Source organism: Triturus cristatus, chromosome 4_2, assembly GCF_964204655.1.
Source record: "Triturus cristatus chromosome 4_2, aTriCri1.1, whole genome shotgun sequence".
NCBI lineage: Eukaryota > Metazoa > Chordata > Amphibia > Caudata > Salamandridae > Triturus > Triturus cristatus.
This window is the reverse complement of record NC_140586.1, coordinates 702,362,574-702,386,482: the sequence shown is the minus strand read 5'-3', so window position 1 is coordinate 702,386,482 and position 23,909 is coordinate 702,362,574. Positions and strand designations below refer to the sequence as shown.

The 23,909-nt window shown below is 46.0% G+C and overlaps 1 protein-coding gene across 2 annotated transcripts in view; it reads left to right on the top strand.

The window, feature by feature from the left end:
• The window catches only part of LOC146834925 (transmembrane protein 205-like), a 216,135-nt gene that overhangs the window by 97,506 nt on the left and 94,720 nt on the right, over positions 1-23,909 (top strand). Inside the window, exon 2 of one of the 2 annotated variants that reach the window (XR_014960670.1) lies at positions 22,953-23,904. The exons of the other annotated variant lie outside the window; for it this stretch is intronic. The gene's annotated coding sequence lies outside the window, so the exon portion shown is untranslated. Of the gene's footprint in view, positions 1-22,952; positions 23,905-23,909 lie in introns of those variants that run through there. 2 annotated transcript variants of the gene reach the window in all.

The window sequence follows — 23,909 nt, the reverse complement described above, 5'->3', positions numbered from 1 at the left end:
ACCACAGGTGCCGTAGTGGTCCTAAGGGGAATAGCTTCAGGATACCTGGTGGCGTGGTCCACCACCACCAGTATAAACTTGTGCCCTGATGCTGTCTGGGGTTCCATTGGTCCGACAATGTCGATCCCCACTCGTTCAAAGGGTACCCCCACCACTGGTAGTGGTATGAGGGGGGCCTTTGTCGTGCCACCTGACTTACCACTGGCTTGGCAAGTGACACAGGAGCGGCAAAACTCCTTCGTATCTTCGGACATGTGGGGCCAGTGAAAGTGTGGAACAATTCTGTCCCAAGTCTTATTCTGGCCTAAGTGACCTGCAAGGGGAATCTCGTGGGCCAAGGTGAGAAGGAAACCTCTCAGAGACAAGGGGATGACCAGCCTCCTGGTCGCACCAGGTTTGGGGTCTCTTGCCTCAGAGTACAGGAGTCCATCGTCCCAGTACACTTTGTGGGTACCCGTGGCGTTCCCTGCAGCCTCAGCAGCGGCCTGCTGTCTGAGGGGTTCAAGTGAGGGGCAGTCTAACTGTGCCTTCCCCAGGTCTTCCCTGGAGGGTCCCCCTGAGCCCAGAAACTCAACCTGACCAGGTTCAAGCTCTTGCGGCTCAGTTTCCCTCAGTTCTTTAAGGTCAGCCTCCTCGGAGACTTGATCCACGACCTGGGGCAAGGGGGAAGGCGAAGCCTTACCCTTACTGCTCCTTTTCTTGGAAGGTGTCTGGTCCGTTCTTCCAGGATCCAGCACCTGTTCAGTGGGGCAACTTTTGGCCTGTGACCTGGTCACAGCAAGGACATGTGCTGGCAAACCTAACATTTCCATGTGAGTCCTCTGCTCCACTTCTGACCATTGTGACGTTTCCAAATCATTGCCCAACAGACATTCTACGGGGAGGTCTGAACTAACCACAACCTTTTTCGGGCCACTTACCCCTCCCCAGGAGAAATCAACAACTGCCATACTGTGATTGGTAGTGACGTTGCTGGCATTGGTCACTAGGTAACTGGTACCTAGCATGATCTGTCCAGGGTCCACGAAGTTAGGCGTCACCATGGTGACACTGGCACACGTGTCCCTGTAGGCCTGGGCCACTCTTCCATTTATCAAAGGTGTCTGCCTGTATTTGCCCAAAGTATTGGGACTGGCATCAGGGGACATATCCATATCCCCTGTACAGACAAGGACGGCCTGAGTGAGCGTGCCGACTAAGTCGTCACTCCCCTCGGTTCCCAAGGTTAACCCAACTAATGCCTTGGGAGGCGCACTACCACTGCTGACTGTACTAGGGGGCGCAGGTGCCTTAGGGGCTGCAGTGGTAGGAGTTTGCCCTCCTTTCTTGGTGCACTCACTAAACCAGTGAGTCTTACTTTTACAGTATTGGCACCACCTTTTTGACTGGCCTTCTTGAGTCTTCTTCTTCTGTGAAGCCTGACCCCCACCCTCTTTGGTTTGTTGGGGACCTGTCGAAGACTTCTGGTCATTTTGTTCGTTCTTGTTACCCTTTTGGTCTGCTTTCTTCTGACCACCCTGGTTCTGATTCTGGTTCTGCTTGACCCTTGTTCTGACCCATCTGTCTGCCTTCTTTCCCAATTCTTGGGGAGAGGTCAGATCCGAGTCGACAAGGTGCTGATGCAACAATTGGTTCTGACAGTTGTTTAAAATCTGTTCTCGCATGATAAGATTGTACAATCCTGTGTAATCAGTAACCTTGCTACCCAGCAACCAGCCTTCCAAAGCCTTAGTGGCACAATCGACAAAGTCAGCCCAATCCTGAGACTGAATTTTCTGGGTGTCCCGGAACAGCACCCGGTACTGTTCCGTGGTTAAGCCGAACCCATCAATCAGTGTGTTCTTCAGGACTTGGTAGTTGTTAGCATCCTCAGCTCTTGTAGTGAGGAGCTTGTCCCTTCCTTTACCTTCAAAGGAAAGCCACAGTATAGCTGCCCACTGACTTGGGGGGACGCACTGGACAGTGCAGGCCCTCTCCAAGGCAGTTATCCACTTGTGGATGTCGTCCCCTTGTTTAAAGGGGGGCACTATTTTACTCAGGTGTCTATACCCCTGTCTTTCTCTCTATTGAGAATGCTGCCACCAGTGGGATCTAACCCACTTAATTTCTGCTCTCGGGCTAAGGCAAGTCTTTCTTTGGCGAGGGCAAGTTCTTCCCGCTCGATCCTCAGATTGACCTCCCGCATCTTCGCTTCATGCTCCCTCCTCTGAGGGGAAGTCATTCCTCTCTGAGAAGGTGCCTGAGAGACATGTGTATGAACCGATCTGCCAGAGCCTCTGGAGAGAGACCTAGCTCGTCCGTTCCCAAGGTTAAGCCTGCTTGAGCGTGGGCCCGGGGCTCCCCCAGTTCCATTCTCATGCCTGCTTAAGTTGGTCCTTGTAAGCCTGCCGACTACCACTGGACCTTTGTCTGCCTCATCTCCCGATAACTCGTCCTCGTCCTCCTCCTCTGTGTGGAGGTCGAGGTCTGGGTCACCGAGGGTTCCCTCTAAGGGAGGCATGTTCCCATCTGCACTGGGGGGACCTGGGTTAGAGGACCTCCTAGCATCGTACGCCTCTAAGAGACCTATCAGTATTGCGATGGTAGGGTTAGAACCCTGGTTTAGCTTCCTGGAGGCACACAGTTGTCTCATCTCCTTGAAGCTAAGAGTTGCATACCGTGACACGACCTGTGGAGGGTCACTGACCACTAGGGGAGTCCCTGCAGACTCTCCGTGGACCGACATGCTTTTCTAGTGAGGTGTAAGTGTTGCACCTACCTACACTATGGGTTTACCTACTGATCCCTTGCTAAGAGTTGTAGTCAGGGTGTGCTAAGCCCTGTTACACTACAACAGCCGGTTCAGTAGAACTCGGAGTATTCTAAGTTAAGTTATATGTACCTGGGTACTTATGTGATCTTTCACTGCGATATTCTTAGGATACGTGTGTGGTAAAACAACAGCAAGCTCAAATCCCAACCGCTGCTCACCAATGTGAGAAGTTGGCCTGATATGTAGTGCTCACTATTCTAGTGATCACTGTGTATCATTCCAAACGACCCTTATTGATGATTGGTTGTAAGTCAACCTTTTAGACCAGCTATCCTAGTAGCGTGGATACGAGCAGTCTTAGGCTAAACTCTAGAGGGCGTGTTAAGCCAGCTGTTTACCATCACATATACCCCTTGAACACCAAGTGAAAGGACACCACACAAGTTGTTATGAAAATAAAAGGATATTTATTTATGACAAGACTACCCTGGCTCTTTATGAGTCAGGGAGCTAAGCACACTACAAAACTCTTAGGAAAATACTTCAGTTGCACAATTTACACAAATGCCCGAGGGGCACGAGAAACCATCTACACTACAGTGAAATGCGAATGGTTAGAGTCTGGAGATACTGATTCCGGAGTGATCCGATCAGTGGGACTAAACGAAAAAGGAACTGGACACTTGTAGAGCGAACCTGCGATGGAGCACCGAGATGCTCGAGTTACCTAGCCCGGAGGCTGCGGCTGCGTGAAGTTCGTCAAGATGTCGGGAGTCCTCGTGTAGTCTCAGGAGCCTGAAAGAAGAAGTTGCTGGCAGGCGACCAGTGACGATGTTCAGAGCGATCCAAGCCTGGATCGGTGGTGAAGGAAAACCTGAAAGCAGAGGGGACTCAGTTCTCAACCGCTAGCCAGCGATCGTGTGGGTACCAGGAGGGTACCGGCTGAAGTCACCTCGACCAGGTGAGTGGGTGACGTCGGACTCGGCTGTTCCTCGGACCAGGAGGCGCGGCGGCGACCAGGATGGAGGGCGAGCTGTCCCACGAAGGTGTCTGCTGTCGATGAGGCTGGGCCCAGGAAGGGGCAGCGGATCTTGGCAGTGGCCACCCAGGCGGGGGAGTCAAGATGGCGTCGGGAGTGGACCAGGAGGGTCCGTGGTACTCCTCTGTTGAAGGGGAGCAAGAGCCAGTCTGGAGCAACCAGACTCGTGATGAAACAATCGTGGTGCGTCGTGAAGAGGGCCACAAGCCGGTCGGCAAGTGGTCGAACAACGCGGTGAACAGCAAGGAGCGGAAGGGCCCCCACGCAGATCTCGTGGATGCTGGGGAGACAGACTTCGATGCTGGAGCTGCTCAGGGTTAGGGCTTCTCAAACCCTAGGTGCACTCACTCGAGGGTCCCTCGGTGGGCGTGCTAGATAAGCGTCGTGCAGGTTCTGAAGATAACCGGTCCCGCAGGTCTCGTCACACCTACGACTCTCAGCTGGGCTGATGAGGCAGGTAAAAGGTCAGAGATGGCAGGGACTCGGGTCTCGTCGAGCTGGGCAGTCTTGATCCGTAGGAGAGACTTACAGCAAACCGCAAGCGCTTAGGTGGTGCCTGCTGGTGCAGGGTGGCTACTCCTTAGCCACAAGGGAGAGTCTTCAGAAATAGTCAAGAGTTCCTTTCGTGGAAAGTGGTTCGTGATTCGGAGTTATCCGGTTATCTGATTATCCGATTATCCAATTTGGGAAGGGGACTCGCTCCTACCTTTATTCTAAGAGAAAGGGGCTGGCCCGTGACTAGGTTCTACCTATGGGTGGAGCCAGGACGGGGGTGGTTACACCCCCATCCTTTGTCCGGCTTCGCGCCAGCTCAGGGGCTGGTGCGCCCCCGAAACTGGTTTGAGCCGGGCTATGCACAGTGAGCACCGGGGTGCCACTTGCAGTCACCTTCCTTTCAGCCCTGCCTACCTGGGATACACAAACCCTGTCTGGGACGGTGCTAACACCGCCCTCGACAGGAAACCCTTTGTCCAAGCTCCCCTTGCTGGAAGGTCCCCCAGCAGCAGGAGGTCAGACTTGTGTCTGGTGGCAGCATCCATTTTGTGATGCTGAGGCTTGAGTCAACTTTAACCGGGGTTCAAGGTTACTTCCATGTCGTGTCCCTCTAAAAGGGGGGAATGCTAACCCCGTCACCAGGACTGGCGAGGGGTTCGTATTCCCATTCGTATGACACCTTACTCGACATGTATAGGTGATGCGATGCCAAAGTTAGCAGATAACCGCAAGGATTATAATGCCTTAAAAGTAGTTGGCCCGCGTCACCATGGAACGGCTATTAGGGTTTGGTTCCGCAAGCCGTCGACGGGCTCAGCTCGCGCCAGAGCACCGTCCCACATGATTCCCTGCACTCTGCCTTCAGGATTGATAAGGCCTGCTATAGGAGTGACTGATAGGAATCCATGTGTCCATTTTTAGGGTTTAGGTGTAGGAATACTACACCTACAGCAACGGGTGATTACACCACGTGGCCCCAGCTGTCGTGCAGCCAGTTGTGTCAGATTTGGGCGGCCATTCCAGGGGGGGCATAATACATGCTTCAGCCCCTGGTAGGCCCTGGGTACACCGATGCCCTGGATACCTGTGGTATGCTGAGACAGGGACTGACAAGGTGGCCCAGTTCCAATTAGTGGATGCACCTAACGTACATGTGTGTTAATTTCGAGAGAGAACAGCTAGGCTGTGGGTCTGATTGGCAGGCCCACAGCCGGAGAAAGTCGTAAACCAATGAAGCAAAAGCAAAAAATCTGGGTGATCATAGGATTGCAGACCCTACTCTCCTACAGTGGCTGAACTAATTTTGTCTCACAATAAAACATATGAGGAGCTTTTAATCAAAATATGTGGTTCTGCCTAATCTAGATCAGGGAGAATCACTATTCTTTATCTGTTCTGTCTGGATTCAAAATTCCTATCAGATTTTTTTAAATAAGAACGTAACCCCTTACCCAGATGTTATGATATGCTTCGGCTTTTCTATTTTCAGTTTTTTTCAAGTTATTTCAGTACCTTAAAAAAAACCAGTTGTTATCAGTGGTTACACATTTTTTGCGCCATTAAAAACAACAAAAAGTGTTTTTCCTGTGTTTATGGAACATTTTGCTTTTATTCCTGCTTGCTTTCTGCACTGATAGTGCATGGTATATAGACAGTGTACGTACAGGGTAGATGAGGTCCAAATGCATTTTTACAAATCCAACTTATTGTAGTACAGTATACAATACTTCTTCAGTGAGTCTTTGGTCATACACGCTCGCTCTTTCCTTTTCATGTAAACTTTTATCCGTGAAAAGAAACTCAATATTGGCACTTGAGACTGGCAACCCCAAAACAGCCAGTACACAATTTGCTAACTCTGCCCACTGACATAGCTTTCCATGCCAATACTGGTGCACCTAAAGATTGGATTATCTGGGACAGGTTCAGCAACAAATATGTTGAACTGGGCGCATATGCCCTCAGAATTATTAAAGAGGTCAAAAATGAAGCAGCACTTTTGATAATGTGGAGCAAAGTCCCCTTTACAGAAGGGGTCTAGAACAGAATACCACAGTGATATTCAAAACAATGGGGTAACCCAGTATCCCTCAGAACTTGGGCATGTATGATACAAGTAACAATTGGTTCTGTCGGGTCAAACAATTTCTTTGTAGTTTAAAATGAATGATAAATTCAATAGTTGAAAAGCAACATGCACTCGAACACAATAGAGGAAAAAAACAATTTGGTCTAGTTTGGAAAGGTATTTTACTTCATATTTATGGTAATTTAGACAAAAAAACAAAAATTATCATGACATGGAGGCTGTCCAATAAATTGATTAAACAACTGCGCATGTGGACATAATTATGGTGACATCGTGAGTGAAGTGACATAGTGATCAGGTTTGTGTATTATACAAGACAAGGTGAAAAAAATATACTGTACAATGGTTACAAGGAGAGATAACAAGGAGTCCAATTATAATGATGGTCACCCTAGCTAGGTAAATAAATTGCACAAGTCTGTCTGTTAGGCCAAAGTAAAAGACTGTCACTGTAAACTGACGGATACATTTCAAATTTGCTAAAGTCAGCAATAAAGTTTGTTAAAAAAAAAAGTCTGTCTGTTAGGGGACCTAATACATGGACAAGGAAGCTGTCGACGTTTCGACCCTGACAATCTGCATAAATTGGGAATGTCAACGCGGGTCTTCTTCAGGACAAAGGGACAGCCTGTGGAGAAAAAGGACTGAAATGAGAGTGGTGTTCAAGAGTCTATGAATTGTTGAGGAAATAGGGTGCTAGCAATGCACTCACCGTAAACCGTAAGAATTCTAAGGTGTGGGGTATACTCCGACCAGATGCCTTGGGAGAGTGATTCACCAGTAACGTCCACTGGATGGAACCCAACAATGGGTTGCCGATGGCTGCGGGATCCTAGCCAGGTCAGCAGTGGGCAGTCACGCCAGTGGTGAGTCAGGTGCTGCTGAAGAAATGGAGTGGTACCTTACTACATATTCCATTGTGAAAAGTCACATCATGGAGGCATATCAACACGATGTGGAACATACCTGGAGTGACAGTGGATATTCCAAACCAGGTGAGGCTTCATTGACTTAAAATGCCATGGTTGGTGAAGGAACATTTCTATGCATCATTGCAAGATGTGTCTCATAAATGTAAAATAAAATTCTTGAATTGCTCCTCAACATTTCATTGCTTACCAAGTGGCAAGCACTCTAACATGGAACATGTTGCAGTGCCAAAGTCACTAAAAGTGTTGCCCTGCCTACTCTCAAGATTTTTCACATCTTTACCAATTATGCTGAACACTTGGTAGACAAGGTTGTTTTCAGACTAGTTTTTTTATTGTGCCCACTACCGCAGTTATGATTTCCTGTAAAAATCTAAGAATGCAGTAGTGTACTATTTTCACATCACTATCAATATGCGACCGAAGCTCCTCACATTTCTTGCCTTTAGCAATACCATACAGCAAAAATTTGTAAACAGTTGCCACATGGATAATATAGCATTCACGGCCTCTAGGACTGAGAACCACCAGCTAAATGACGCAGTTGGGATGACTCTTTATTTGATGCTACACAAAGCACAAAATGAGAAATATTTGCGTTTTAGTTCCTGTGCATAAGAAACCAGTGCACCAGAAAGGACTCAAAAGTCAATAGCATTTTTCATTAACTCTGAAGATTGTAAAGATGCTTTCAGCATACCATCTAGCAAGTGGCAAGGATCTCTTAGAGGGAAGCAATTAATCTCAGGTATCGATTTTGACAGGTCATCACACAATGTGTTCATACATGTAGCTGAATCACTGCACATACAAACAATATCACTCCATTCTTTGTTGAACTTCGTAAGAACGTTTTGCAGCAGCAATCTAAGTGACACTGCATTTCATGTTTTCCAAAAGCCTGGTATCATGTTTTCACCACTATACCAGATGCTTGGTGACAGCACTCCTTTTACATATACCTCATGTTTTCACCACTATACCAGATGCTTGATGACAGCACACCTTTTAGATATACCTGTCACTGAAAAAAGCAAAAGGAAGAAGAAACAATATTTTTGTGACATCCCTAAACAACAAAACTCAAGCAGAATGATGTTAGCCCAGTCTTTCTTGCTGCTACCTTGTGTAACATAGTTACATTGTATTGGCCCCTACAGGAAGAAATAAAAATTACTCTTTCACTCTCCTTTTCCTTTCTTTGAATGGCATTTAGTTTGTGGTTGTGCAGGTGTTTTTTCAGTGTTGATATGTTTACACAGGTGAGGGCCATTTTTCTTTCTGTGGGATTTTATCAGTTATTATTGGTTTAAACCTGAAACAGGATAGCCTAGGTTTGCTTCATTATCGGGTTCTTCCGCAGGGCCTCCATTCTAGACAGACCTTCAGGGGGTACCACCATCTATATGATAATTAAGGACATCACAAACAAGTGGTTGGAAGCAGTCCTAGTTTATTTGCATATGCTGCCTACCCTTGATTTTTGTTCTTAATACTGCAAAATGTGCAACTGCTGAAATTCTTAAGGAAGTCATGCTGTCCTCACATGCTTAGCCAGGTGAGCTCGAGATGGCCCACTGTTACAGAAAGTATGTAACAAAGTTTTAATATAATCCAGTAACTTTCTCATGTTCGTCCCCATTAAGTTTCATGATTGAATCGCCGTATGTGTTTAGAAAGCCTGAATATCCACTACTGTTCTTTTTTTTTTTTTTTTAATCTCTTTATTGACAGTTTCATTTTAATGCAAGCAGGGAAGAGCAGTTGTATAACTGGTACAGAAAGGAAACAAAACATATAATATGCCAGATTATTATCGAGGTAAGAACTTCCAGACACATATTAAGTAAAGAAAAAACATCTTAATGCGTAATCTCATTAATCCAATTCTCTAGAGGGGCCCGCAATTGTTCACCCATCATTCTCCTTTTCCTGCCTTTAGCCCTATATATGGCCCTTTCCAAATTATATTTAGCTAATAGGCGTGCTATCCAAAAAGAAAAAGAGGGGGGGTCTTGGTTCACCCAATCTTGAGTAATGCATGCCCTCCAAGTTGCCATAGAAATAAAAATAAAATTTGTCTGACCTTCAGATAGGTCAATGGACGATACGCCTATTACTATTAATTCTCCTGTCAAAACAATTGCCTGACCTGTTCATATTTTAAGAAAAGTTTGAATTTCAGACAATACTAAAGACAAACGAGGGCATGCAAAAAACATGTGAATTGCGTCTGCTGCAAAAAGTCCACATCTGTTACATGAGGCACCTGCAGTAGTACCCCATTTACTAATTTTGAAGGATGAATAATATAAATCAAATAGGGCCATATAATGTTGTGTACGGGCTCTCCCTGTAATTAATATACGATCAGCCATAGCTATGGATTCATCGATTTTAATATTGGTAATACCCAATTTTTCGTTCCATCGGTTTTTATATGAAAGAATATCATCTGGAAGTGAGGCCAAAAGTAAATTATAATACACACCAATCTTTTTATTTGTAAAAAGACTGTCAATGAGTGGAATCCTCTTTAAACCAGATCGATCTTGCGGTCGGAAAGTATTAAAAAAACTATGTATCTGTACATATTTGAAATAATCATTGCGGGTTAAGTTATATTTGCTCGCTAATAATGAGAAAGAAATTTAATGACCATCCTGCCAGAGATCGCCTATGCAACTAATGCCTAGATTACGCCACCGAGTCATAACTGAATCCTGAAAGGTTGACGGAAAAATAGTAGATGATTTAAATGGGGTGTACAGCGAAATTTTATCTATACCCATTTGTCTTTTAATTATCCGCCAGGCACCAAACGCAGCACTCAAGATCTTAAACTTGGTTTTTTTTAAATAGCTAGGCTCAATAATTCTCAAGAAGCTGCCTTGGCATTCTGTACCCATTGCGAATTCATAATTTGATGGTGAATGACTAGGTGAAATACATATTCTGGGCCCGACTATCAGAGGTCAAATGAACTGCAGCAGTGCAGCCAGGTAATAGTAAAGAAAATAAGGGACTCCCCAACCACCTCTTAATTTAGGAAGGATAATTTTTTTGTATGACCTACGGTGCCCCCTGTAGCCCCAAAGAAATCTGGCAGACATTCTTTCCAGCTGTTGAAAAAGAGTTGGGGGAAACGCTAATGGAATTGCCCTAAACATATATAAAAATTTAGGTAAGATCATCATTTTTAAAACGTTACATCTGCCATATAAAGATAAATGAAGATGATCAATGCGTTCTAGAGAAGAATTCACTTTTTTCAATACGGGAGTCAGGTTAAGTTCTGGAATAGCTGTAACAGGTGATGTAATTTTTATACCCAGGTAGGTGGCCACTGAAACTATATTTAAATGTGCTGGGGGATTCGAGCCAACAAATAAAATTTGTGTTTTCTGCATGTTTAGGCGATAGCCAGAAAAATTACCAAATTGACGTGCTAGATCTTGAATTATTGGTATTGCCCCCTTAATATCCGTAGTCAGAACCACTATGTCGTCCGCGTAAGCTAAAGCTCTATATGTAGTAGCAGCCACTTGAACTGGTTTATATCAACAGCATTGTTCAGTCTATTAAAAAAAAATATCAATGTATAAAGCGAAAAGAAGAGGTGAAGCGGGACAGCCCTGTCGAGTGCCTCGGTGAATACTGAAGGGAAGAGATTTCTTCCCACCAATACTAATACTGGAGAAGGGGGCGACGTATAGTGCTTTTAAAGCCGTTACCATTTTAGAACTGAAGCCTTTACAGGTGAGGAGATCCCAGAGATATGGCCACGCCACCCTGTCAAATGCCTTTTCGGCATCCAACAGGGTGATTCCCAGGTCTGTATTTGAGCCATGGGCGCAGTCCATCAAAGCAATCACTCGTCTGATATGGTCAGTAGTATCACGATTTGGGATGAACCCATGCTGCAGATGTGAGACAATTGTAGAGATAACCCCGGAAATGCGAGAGGCCAATATCTTTGAATAGATTTTACTGTCTGCATTTAAAAGAGATATGGGTCTGTATGAAGCCGGTTGTAAAGGTGGTTTTTCCTTTTTAAGGAATGCCATAATAGTTGACTCGCTCCAGGAAGGGGAAGTCGCACCCTTCTGTGCTTCCAAACATATGAAAACCAACAGCTGTTTTAAAACATGCCGAAAAAATCTGTAAAACTCAAGAGGGATTCTGTCTGGTCCCATGGCCTTTCCCAATGGTAAAGAAAAAATAGCTGCTTCTATCTCCTCCCAAGTGATATCTTTGTCTAACAGGGCTGTCTGGGTGGATGATAACCTGGAGATATTATTATTGGCGGTAAAATTCAGGATAGAGTCTGATGTATACGCTATTACTTCCTCTGTATATAAATTCTTATAGAAGAAGCGAAAAACCTCCAATATTTTATCAGGCTGATCATGGACTTGGCCTAATTCGTCCTGTATTTTGTTTATAGAATTGAAGATTTCTTTTTGCCGAATTTTTTTTGCCAAAATATGACCTGACCTCTCACCCATCTCGTATACCTGTGTCCTGAAAGCAGTGAGCTGTTCTGCAAGTTTGGAAGCAAAATTCTTATATAACCTAGATTTAAATATGGCTAGAGTTGCTTTAATCTGCTCCGTATCTAAGGAGTTCTTAATGGCTACCGTTAGTTTTGTTTCATATTCCAGAACCTCCTTATAGTAAGATGTTAATTTACGTTGATAGTTACTTTGTTTATTAATGGAAAAAGAGAGAGTCTCCCCACTCACCCCTGTTTAAAAGCATCCCATACCATCTGAATGGAGGTTGATCCCATATTAAACTCAAAAAAGCCTTTAATCCATTTTTCCATATGCTCAATGTAAACTGGATCTCTTAATAGCCTCCGTTCAAATGTCCATGTTGTTGGTTTACCTAGTGACCCAGAGTCTATTCTGATTTCTATTGCAATAGGATTATGATCCGAGATTATCTTTGGAAAAATCTCGGACTTGCAGTCAGACATCAAAATAGAAGATATAAAGAAATAATCCAAACGGACACATTTTTGATGGGGTGCTGAGAAGAAAGTATAACCGGAAAGAGAGTCTCTTTTTACAAATCCTACGTCCTGAAGCCCCAATTCAGAAACCAAACTACTTAATGCCTTAAACATCTTTTTTTCCCACTACTGTTCTTTACTGTGAAGTGTATGTATTATGTATTACTAAGTCGTTATTGTTGCCCACTTTCCCTTGTCGAGCCTTTCTTTGAAGGGCCTTTCTCTGAAAAATGGGTCACCAGATTGGTACACAGTCTGCTAAAGCAGATACTACTTCAGTGTTTGGTTATTTGGATATATACCTTGTGCAGCGTTATCCACTATACATTATTATAGTGTAGTGTGGGTTTCTGATAGCGAATTCTAGCCGCAGATTCCTCATCTTTTAAATATTCCCCAGGTGCAAGACTGGATCTGGAAATTTTCAGCATTTCCCCTGCGCACGATAGGTGGCACTGTGTGGCTCCGCATTGACACCATTCTGCTCTGGAATTGGCATGTGGAACTTATATAAGCTCCACTTTTGTGCGCTGACATCAGTTCCTTTCTTTCTGCACCATCAGACACGGATTTGGACTGCGGCTCATCTCTTTGAGAACTTACCTTATTTCTTCAATGTGCCAGAGATATGTCACCGCCCAAAACGACAGGTTGGAAGCTGTGTAAGGACTGTTGCAAGCAAATGTCTTAATCCTATTAAAATCTGCCTGTAGGTTCTGGGTTTGAGTCACGACTATAATGCCTACAGTGACTGCGCATTGATGAACCTAAACCTAAACAGGGCCACGGGGTAAAACTCTGCATCATCAAACACTGGAAGACTCCATTATGAGACTGTTCTGGTTCTGCTCGTGTTCAAGATCTAGAAGTCGCAGGAGTCATTCCAAAGGTCTGTCTTCATTTCGATCAAAATTGTCTGGTTAGTCGAAGAAGAACACAAGCAATCTGAGCGGCACTTGTCCCGTTGAGACTCCCCTGAGAAGGCACGGAGCTGCACCATACCACTCAATCTCGCTCTTAAAGACCTTCGACTTTGGAGCTGATCCCACAACATGTTTTAGCACAACTTGAGTTTCTGGGGCCATCTGTCACTTCAAAGCAGATCGAAGATTTTCACAAGGGCATGCTCTGACTCTTGGGGTCCTTGCTAACTCCCTCGGGCACGCCTGTGGGCCCACAGAGCATTGAGATTCTCCACCTGGATCACTGCTGGCTGGTTCGCACCTGACCCCTTTGAACCCCCAACGGGGCTGGCTCTGGCTCCAGAACTCACTTCACCACCGACGTCACAATGCACACCGGTCCTGAAGCTCCAGTTGTCCTCTCTGATGCCTAATAGACTCTGGTCCGACCTTGACCAAGGCCGTCCATGCCGGCTGAAGTGGCCCCATTTGTTCCATTTGATTTGCCTCCACATAGATGAAGGCACACCCTGCATTCCCTGTTCGGCACAGATTCGAACAATAAATATGATACAGGTGCTGAGATTGGCCAACCATATCATAACAAGAATTGCACAGCGCCACTGCCGTGCCTCAGGCGAACCAACATTTCTGTCTCAGTACTCCCTGACAGGGAACCAAAACAGGTAAAGACGTTTGGGTAAAAGAGTCACTTTATCAACCTGCTTAGCACTTGGATCAGTAATGGCAGCTGTCTGCTTGGGCTCTTTTCTCACCCCCTACCTCTCCTTTCGCGTTACCCCATACCACCAGCCTTTCCAACTTCCAAAAGGTGCTGAGCAATTTCGCAGTCGAACCCACCACCCCCGCAGTGAAGGTCAACGGGCCGCCCAGTCCACTACCAACCAACCCAGTAGCTCCACCTGCAAAGCCCCTGTAGCGTGACCATAGTGGATCACTGCCACCCGGCGGGAGGGTGGATCTGATTAATCTTGCCGCGTTGGCAGGCCTTAACATAGGACAGGTGGGTCCTGCAAATTGTTCTGTGTGGATACACCCTACCTTTCATTCTGTCGCCGCTGCACCTTCGACTGTCCCTCCAGTGACTGACGGAGAACCAATTCTCCATTTTGTGGATGGAATTTCAAGCTCTTATGGCCAAAGAGCCTATTTAGAGGGTGCCTGCGCCAGAAGTAGGACGTGGTTGTTATTTCTGTTACTTTCTGGTGCCCAAGAAGTAAGGAGCCCTTCGTCCTATTTTAGACCTTCCCCTGTCAGCTTTTTTTTCCAAATCCCAAATGTTCACACTGGCCCATGTCTTGACTGCACTCATCCATGAAGACTGGATGGTGACGTTGGACCTGCGGAACGCTCATTTCCAAATACCTGTCCTGCAGGCCCATCCGTGCTACCTACGGTTTATGGTGGGACAAGACCATTTTCTGTTCACTGTGCTACCCTTTGGTCTCACTAGTGCCCCTTGGGTGTTCACGAAAGTGATGGAAGTGGTGGTAGAACACAATTGGAGGTCCAGGGTGCTAGCCTTCACTACCTTAACGACTGGCTCATGTATGCTTTTCTGCCAATACCGCTCCTGCCCCAAGTTCTCAAGTAGATAAAGACCAACCCCAAGTCATTTTAGTGGCCCTAAATTGGGCTCAGAGAGTTCGGTATCCAGGACTCCTGGGCTTGAGTGTCTGTCCTCCGACCAGGCTGCCTCTCTGTGAGGGTCTGCTGTTGCAGCAACAGGATAAGGTTCAGCACTTTGCAATCTTCACCTTCATGTTTGAAGATAAAGCGGCGACAGCTGAACACCTCTGACCTTCCTCCGGTGCTTGATGTCATCTTGGCAGCCACGCATCCCTTGAGAAAAACCGTGTACGCCTGTCGTTGGGACAAATTTATGACTTGGTGTGGCACACGATAGACATGCTTCATGCAAAGTGACATGAGTGTCTTTTTGGCATAAAGTTGTGATGCTATTCCACTTCAGTCAAATCATATCCTTGCTGGCGTTCAGTGCTCCCCCTCACCAGTTCAAGGGGGAGTAGGGACTCCATTGCTTGGACCCTAAGAGAGTGTTAAGTTTTCACATAGTTCGTACCTGAAGAACAATAGATGGATGATCACCTCTTTGTGGGGTTCTCTGGGCAGCCCCGCCAAGTACCATACATCAGAGGTTAGACGAACACATTTCACTGTTGTGGTCTGCATCACTGCACTAAAATGCAAAGTCACGCATTATAGTGCCTCCTCAGCTGTCAAGTGCTGCAGTATAATAATTAGCACTGTCTGAGCAAAGCTGGCAGCGACCGGTCCTGGCTGCTTGCGGCTCGAGGGCTGGCTCAGCTGCTCCTGTGTTATGATTCAAATGGCTGCGCAGCCTAGACAGGACACTTATAGGTGGTCCACCCGCAGCATGAGTGGGTGCTCCAAGGCAATTCAATATCAGTATTTGGTCTGCTTTAGTTTGGTGCTTCAGCATTGGGGAGCAGAGACTCATTAAAACAAAGGGCAGGTCTGTAGGGAGAAGCTAACCCTAAAATCATCTTATGCCCCCATAAAGGTTTGATGTGCAGGCATTCCTGTTGTGTGACTAAAGGTTCTTCCACTCCACACTCCCTCCAAAACAACAGTCCAAAGCTGTTACTTGTTTTTTTTAAGGTGACCAACGGTTTTTCATAATGGTGAGCACTAAGATTCAGGATTTCTCACTGTTTATTAATCCTTGTTTTCAGTTTGTTTGAAATGGAGGCTTAACTTGCAACACAGGCGATGCTCAATGTCGTTGTTCTAGATATAGTTTCTCTTAGGGCTTCCCTATTGTTATTTCTTAATCTTTTGTTATATTTTCACTAAGTTTTTCCATCAAGGCTTCTGCTTGGTCACCAAATTTCTTGTGTTATATAGGTTTTACCCTAATTGAAGACTCTCTGAGGACTGTAGGGTGTTAGCTATCAAAGCAGACCAAAGAGTTTTTATTTTTGACCATGCTATAGCATTTTCTGTTAAGCCAACGTTCAAGAATTCTGTATTTTATCTGCTCATGGTTTTATAAAACGAAAGCCACGATCTTGTTGGTTTACAAAACTTATAAAATTAATGCCAACTACAGGGCTTTCCATGATCATGTCCCTCTTAATGATCTCATTAATGCCACTGAGCATTCCATCCTCTGCCCCACTTTTACTGATACAGAAGAAGGGTAATAGCGGCCAATTGCAAGTGAGACCATGAGAGTCCCTTTGGAATTGAGGAATAGGCAAGGCTCCCAAGTCCCATGGTTTCTCATTTCCTATCAGCATTTCACCCAGAGATTCAACATGCTTGCAGCAGGTGGAGCCTTAAGGTAAAACACCACCAGATATTTGGAGTTAAAGTGGATCCCAAAATTCCAGGTTGGCCAGTATATCTTGTTACTCTCCCATTGGTATCAAAAAGTCACTTGGAATGAGAGCGCCTTAGTTGTGTATATGAAGACAAGGGAGACTGCTCCAGAAACTACTCATTATCTCCTAATGTCCAAGTAGCGGTCAGTCACTTCTATCATCAGCCATCTGGGTCTTCCAGCTATGCCAGTATTAGTCTAGCCTCCCTCTCAAGGTTCACTCATGAATACCCAGCAGGATCAGAACCACCTAGCATTGGGGAGGCTCTAGGTGATCTATTCTCAACTCCACCTCCCAGCAAGAGTGCATGCTTGGGGAATTCCTACACACCCTACACTAGCATCGAGCCAGTTCCAGTGACCTTGAGGACAATCATTGATCCCAATTGCTCCTCTTCCTGTTCTCTTCTCATTCAAACAACAGTACACCCCCTGGAGCATCTCTGCTAGTGTGCCAGCTTTGGCTCTTGCACCAAATCCAGCTCTCATCAGCGATTTCGAAGTTCAAAAGTAGTCCAGAGTGTCTGGAAAAACTCTGCCAACTTAGCAGGCTTCATCAATCCAGTGTGGGGGGAGGAGGGGAAGGGTTTTGCTCCATTATCATGGACCCAAATCAACAAAGAAATCTGGGTTTCTTAGTGATGTGGAAGAACTGTATTTACAGCTTCTCCAACCACTTCCATCTGTTTCAGTTATACGCAATCCTATATCACAAGAATATGTGTAAAAGGTATAGATGCCTTCAGCGTAAAACAGTTCTACTACATCCCTATGACAATGAAATAATTTAGAGTGCCGTTGCTTCATTTTTGGTCTTTACTGCCTCACCTAGCTTCTCCTACATTTCAATAAGCTGGCTTTGGCTCTGGGCCTATCATCTGGCCCTTATAATGACTGCGAGAGAAGTATTTCAACGTACCTATACAGCAGAAACAAATAACTCTGCTTCACAATGGAAAACAAAGACTATAATAGAGAATGTTGCTATTTTGCATACATTAATCTTTTCTGTCTTTCACCAGCATCTTGGCCACTGTGGCAGCCTTCCAGTAGCTGCTACTCCTACCTCGATATTCGTCAGCAGAGTTCAGACAGGCCTTTACCATGACTCGGAGGATGACATTAAATCTCGGGCTCTCCGTGAACAACCCTTAATTCTCCTAGACACTCCCTAAGACGGTTCAGTTCATAGGGAGCATTTTGGAATTCAGACTCTCACAGGGAGAGTTGGCTATCAGCCTAACAGTAGATCACTTTCTGGTGATTCAGGGTGTATCAGCCAGATTATTTGAGACTACAGACCTGGGGACAGATTTACGAAAAGTGACGCATCGCTGCCGCAATACAGCGATGCGTCAGAAATCTTGCGTTACCGCTGCGACAACGCAAGTCAACCCAGAAGCACCATATCAACAAGGCGTCAGAGCGTGGCGCAACACGGCAACCTGCATCAGAGAAACTGACGTAGGTGCCGCAAAAGTGCCGCAAGTCAGCCTGACGCAACTGGGGGAAAAGTCACTAAGTCTGACTTGCAACACGCAACGCCATTCCAACGACTCTGCGATAGCGCACACTGCGTGAAGCGTCAAAAGTCAACTGGGAAAGTGACTCAAATAGAAATAAAGATATTTGTGGACAACAGAGGAGCCAAAAATGGAACCTGAAGGTCACACCAGCACCCAGGACCCACAGGCAAACACCGCCAGCAGAAGCCCTGATGCACAGGCTGAACCTGTGGCTGAACGAAAGCGCAAGTCCAACTTCAGCCATGAGGAAAACGAAATCCTGGTGACTGAGGTCACCAACCACCAGCACCAGCTGTTTGTGAATTCAAAGCTGCCCATTTCCAAAAAAGAGGCGATATGGCAGCGAATTGTCACGAAAATCAACAGCGTGGGCCAGTCCAAGCGGACCGTGCTTGACTGCAAAAAAAGGTGGCATGACTGCAAGCGTCGCACAAAAGAAAAACTTGCAGCAAACCGCAAGGCTGCCTTACAAACTGGAGGAGGCAGCCAGGGAGACCAGGAGGTCCTTGATGACCTGGAGGAGCGGGTGGCACGAGTCATTCCAGAGGAAATAGTGACAGGAATCTCCGGACAGGACAGTGCCGCAAGAGAAACTGAAGAGCAACGGGTAAGTAACAATAAATGCACATATGTCAGGAAGGGGTCATGGTGGGCATAGCAGCTAGAAATTTCACTGTGCCGCAGTCTGATGTGTGCATATTGTTGTCCTCATACTTGTCCACAATTACAAAAATTCTCAATGTAAGTCAAACACATATGTCAATCACACATTTGAAATGTCAGAAAAGCACCACCATGTCCATCTCTGATGGAGCAGACATACTGGACATCATTTATGTAGGGACTTGCACCACCGGTACCTCAGCAGCGGGGTCATAGAATGTAAGCGTAGGCGGAGTGCTGTGGCCAAGGGACTCCATGATAACAGATTAGATGTCCAGGAGCCCTTTGGGGATGTGACTCAATGATGGTGGTAGTGTCTGGTGGGCATGGTGAATATGTGACATTCACAATGATGGTTGGTCCATGTGAATATGGTGGTGTGGCTGGAGTTGAATCTGTCTACTGTGGAGGAGATGTGCCTGTCAATGTCTCCTGCAATGTGGCTTGGTGTTGCCAATAGCTCCCTCAGTCTGATGCCAGAAATGTCACCAAGGAGGCAATGGTGTCCTGGTCACGGGTGTTGTTCAGGTAGAACCAGAGTTCCTGAAGTAGGAAAGGGGGGGTGAGACTGGTGTGCAATGATGTCTACAATGGCATTGTTGAATGGGTGTACATGGTCCGGGTGGCCTGCAAATGAAGGTGCCAATGTGGATGTTGCCTTGCCTGGTCTGGCCGTTTTAAGTTGAGTCGTACCATGGTTACTGCTGGGTCATTTAAGTGTATGTTCATTTTGAGTGTTCTCCTTCCTCGTAGGATATGGCAATGCCTCATCCTTGATGGACGTGGTGGACCTTGGGGGGAATTAAGTAGCTGTCACTGATGGCGATGGTGATTACAGGTCTCAAACGAAGTTTTGTGCATGTGTATGTGAAGCAGGTGACATATGAAGAGTCAACAGCAAGGTTGTGTGACATCTCTGTAGGGGGCATGTGTAGTGCCGGCAGTTTGTGGAGGATGTATTTGAGCTGGTTGTGTGTAGTGTTGTTTTGATGGGTGGCACAAGGCACTGGTGTCCTGATGTGTAAGAAGGTCTGTCCTGAGATTCGACTTGCGCAGGGGGCAAGATAATCATACTGTACTGCAAGATGGCAGGTGTGGTTGCGTACAGGGTGGATGTCGAGGAGGGTGTTTGTGTTGCAGCAGAGGAGTGTAGAAGAGGATTGGTCCTAGCTGGCGTGTGTGGTTCTGGGGCAAATGACTGCATACGGTCTCAGCCATGGCTTCCCTCCGTCATGCTAGATGTACATTACAACACAGTTATCACATTTGAATGTCAATTCCAAGTAACCACAGGCACGCAGTTGCCTTCACATTGCATGTTATATCAATGCATTGTGATGCAACTAATGGAGTTCCATCCGTCCTAGCCTAGGTAATGTGTACCAGTGTGACATAGCAATGTAAGCCTTTTTCTTTGTGACACATTCAGAGATATTGGCTGTCTTGTGAAGAAATAAGGGACAATAGTCTCTTTTTTGTGTGGTGAAAAGCAACACAGGATGCCTTTTGTGGCTAACAAATTAAACTAGTGTGTTTTCTGGGGTCAAACATTGCAATTTGGGTGTTGATTGTGGGCTACATTTGAATATAGGGGGTCTATGTGGGCCAGAAAATGAAGATAGGGTGCCTTTTGGGGGCAAGAAATGAAAATAGGGTGTCATTTGGGTGCAAAATTTGAAAAGTGGGTGGCATATGGGGGCAATGCATGAAAATATGGTGTCTTTTGGGGGCAATCCATGAAAATAGGGTGTCGTCTGCACCAAATGTGATATCTACTGTTGTTTGGGGGGGGTCTGAGATGAATCTCAGGTATCTGGCGTTGTTATGTTTAACAAGTGTTCCTTTTAGGGTTGCACTCACTGTAGTGGTTACTGTAATTCACAAGGCTATCCTATCTAGCTCTCACCACACTGTTGTAACATGATACCCATTGGTATGCATCATATTTGAAAGAAATGGAATGGTATGTCTTTCAACAAAAGACATCTTATCTTTGTTCACAACTGGTCTGCCTTCTGCACATGGCTGCACAGCATCTGGCAGTGAGAAATGATGTAGGGGGCACTGGACAGCTGGCTGGAGAAATAATGTAGAAAATACACTGGAGGGGGCATGGATGTGGGGGTGGGTGTAAGTGGGGGCCTTACATCACATTAAAAATGAAAATGTGCAACAAGGCCTGGGCATGTGTAATCTGTGCACCTGGGCCCATGAGTCTGCCTCAAGGGACAGGAAGCAGCCAGACTCCCTCACCTAAGTCAATCACAGGGCTGCAATGTGGTTTTGTGAATGCTCATGCACTCAGGTACAGTGCGTTCTGACAGGGGCTTGATGGGTGGCCAAGTACTTAATGCAGGCTGCAATGCTGTCTGCATTGTGAACAGTGAAGTGCACATGACTGTTTGTGCCGGACTGAGAGGACAAATGACCAGACATTGTGCACTTCAGTAGGCATACTACTGAGTCATGGGCCTAATTCTGAGTCGAGCAGCCCCAATCCCCCTCACACCCATAAAGGAAATGTAGCACCAGTACATAGATAAATGACCATCATGGTATTTGCTTCACTGTTTAGCACTGCTCAAATTTATGGGCCCAAATCTCAAGCTCAATAAAGGATTATCCCCCAATGGGTGTACTGCACCCACAGGTGCTACCCCTGCGCACTACCATATCATGGGCATCCTACACTACACATCACACCTTGCACTCACTTGGACATCCACACAGTGGTGATATCTGATGCAGACTCACAAAGTCGGTGAATCAGCCAGCAGGATCCTCTGCTAGGTCGACTTACACAGGCCTGGGTATAGCATTCCCTGCCAAGACAGCTGGGCAATGACACAATGAAGGGGATGCAACATGCATCCCTTATGTGTTTATCTTGAGTGCCAATGCTACATACGTTAGATTAATCTCAGGGTCAAAACTCTCCACAGCGTCTGGCCACTGACCCATCCTGTGGCCTAGGATGCAGATATGCGTTGAACACCATTAGCAATATCCCTTGCGTAGCACAGTGTACTGTTGGTGCATGGTATGCAATGTGTCCCTCCCTAGGTAGTTACACCAGAGAACAGGTAACATTCACATATACATGGAGGTACAGGGTGTATTCTCACACAAGTCTGCAACATGCCTCCATGCAACCATGCTGGCTCCAACACCAGGTAAGGGTGATCACCAATGCCTCAATGCCCAACAACAGAGCCCAGCAAATAGACTGCACTTCCGCATCCCAGGTTGACTCACTAATGGCAGGCCAGCAATGGCACCATGAGCCGTGAACTCATCGGTGCCCACATGGGTTTGTATGCCATTGTGTAGTAGGATTGCCTAATGAGATGTGATGCACACTGGTTGTGCTCAGCAGAGTGCATGTACTCAGTAGTGTAGCCCAGACTTCTGCATTTCCCTCGGTTTCTGGATGGCCATGGCATATGGGGGGCCTGGGGGATTTGATGCTCTGTGAGGTACTGGGGCCAGGCCAATACATTCTGCATGATAACCAATGTTAGTTACATAGTCATCATTGTAGGTTGACTCATAGGCTAATTTCCACACAGTTGATGCCAGAATAAATAGTGCAGAATAAATTGATTACATTTTTGGCTAATGTGTTTTTTTATCACTCATTGCTTGCCAATGGTGTAATTAGTAATGCTTTCGTAGCAGTGTTCCTGGCAGTCTTTATTGAAGACAAGGTGATAGGCTGGCACAAAACAACTTTCGCTAACTAGTATTTGTTGCAGTTGGCACCCATGGTCCGTAATGTCGCAAAAATGTGCAGTGACACATCTCATTAGTTTGTTTTTAAAGGAGGCCAACACCCTGGAATCACACACAAATGTACACTTGCAGTGTTGCCCAGAAATGGCACCTACCACTAAGAGCAATATTACCATTGTGGTGTATGTACACAGGTCAGTATCAATGCATACCAATTACCAGCACCACTACTGTAACAATAAGTGGTGCTTTGTCCATTCAAGTGGCTATGAGTCTAAAGCATCAGTCTGCATAAGGACATAGATCGCTTGAATGTGCCACAAAGATCAGCTTTGATAAGACACATGTGATGCCTCTCAATAAACATCAATACAATTGAACATGCAAACCCTACTAACAGATTTGCTCCTTATTTTTCAGAGAATGCTGCTTCCACATAACAGGTGGATGCCACCAATCTTTCGGATGATATGGATGACAACCCACCCTCCATTGATATTGGCACACTGGAGGAGCCAATAACCACTATCCGGTCACCTACACCACCTCCAGAGCGTGACAACGGTGTGATTGCTGCTCAAGTGGAACCCCCACCCCACCAGATTCTGCCACCACAAAAATGAGCACCGAGTGGGAGAACACACAGCGCGAGTTCCAAAGAACCGCTGTATCTCTACAGCGGGAGCTCCTCAACGAGGTACATGTTGCAGTGGTGAGTATAGGCGGCATCATGCAAGCCATACTACGAAGCATGAATCTGGGTTTGGCTAACATCAGCACTGAGCAAGCCAGCTCCTCCCAAACACCGGGACTAGCTCAATCACTTGCAAACATCTCTAATATCATGAGTCAGAGGCATGTTCAAATGCCACCACAAAGTGCCACCAGGGATGTAGCCCAGCACCTACAAAACATTGACAACAGAATGAGAGATATGCAGCAATGGCAAGACCTCTACATGTCAACCCTCACAGCCTTTCAGGGTGAGTTGCTGACTGTGATTAAAAATCAGCAACTGATGCGGAATGAATGCCCTAATGGCTAACTTAATCTCCCCTGAACATGTGTTCCCTCACACATCCTCTACCACTGCTGGTGGTAGCAGTGGGACAACATGCCCTGCAGCAAACGAAGAAACCAAGCCACACTCTGACGACTCGGACGATGACTTTGCAACCCACTTCCAGAGGAAGACTGGTCACTAAATGACAGTACGTCACAGGTGTAAACCCACAAAAAGTCACTTCAATGAGAACAAGGTCCGGCAGACAAGAGCATCATGAAAAATTGTACAACTGTGCCACACTACATATTTTCATTTTGAAAAACTGAAGTCCAATACATGGTGACAATAACAATATATCAATCACCAACCTC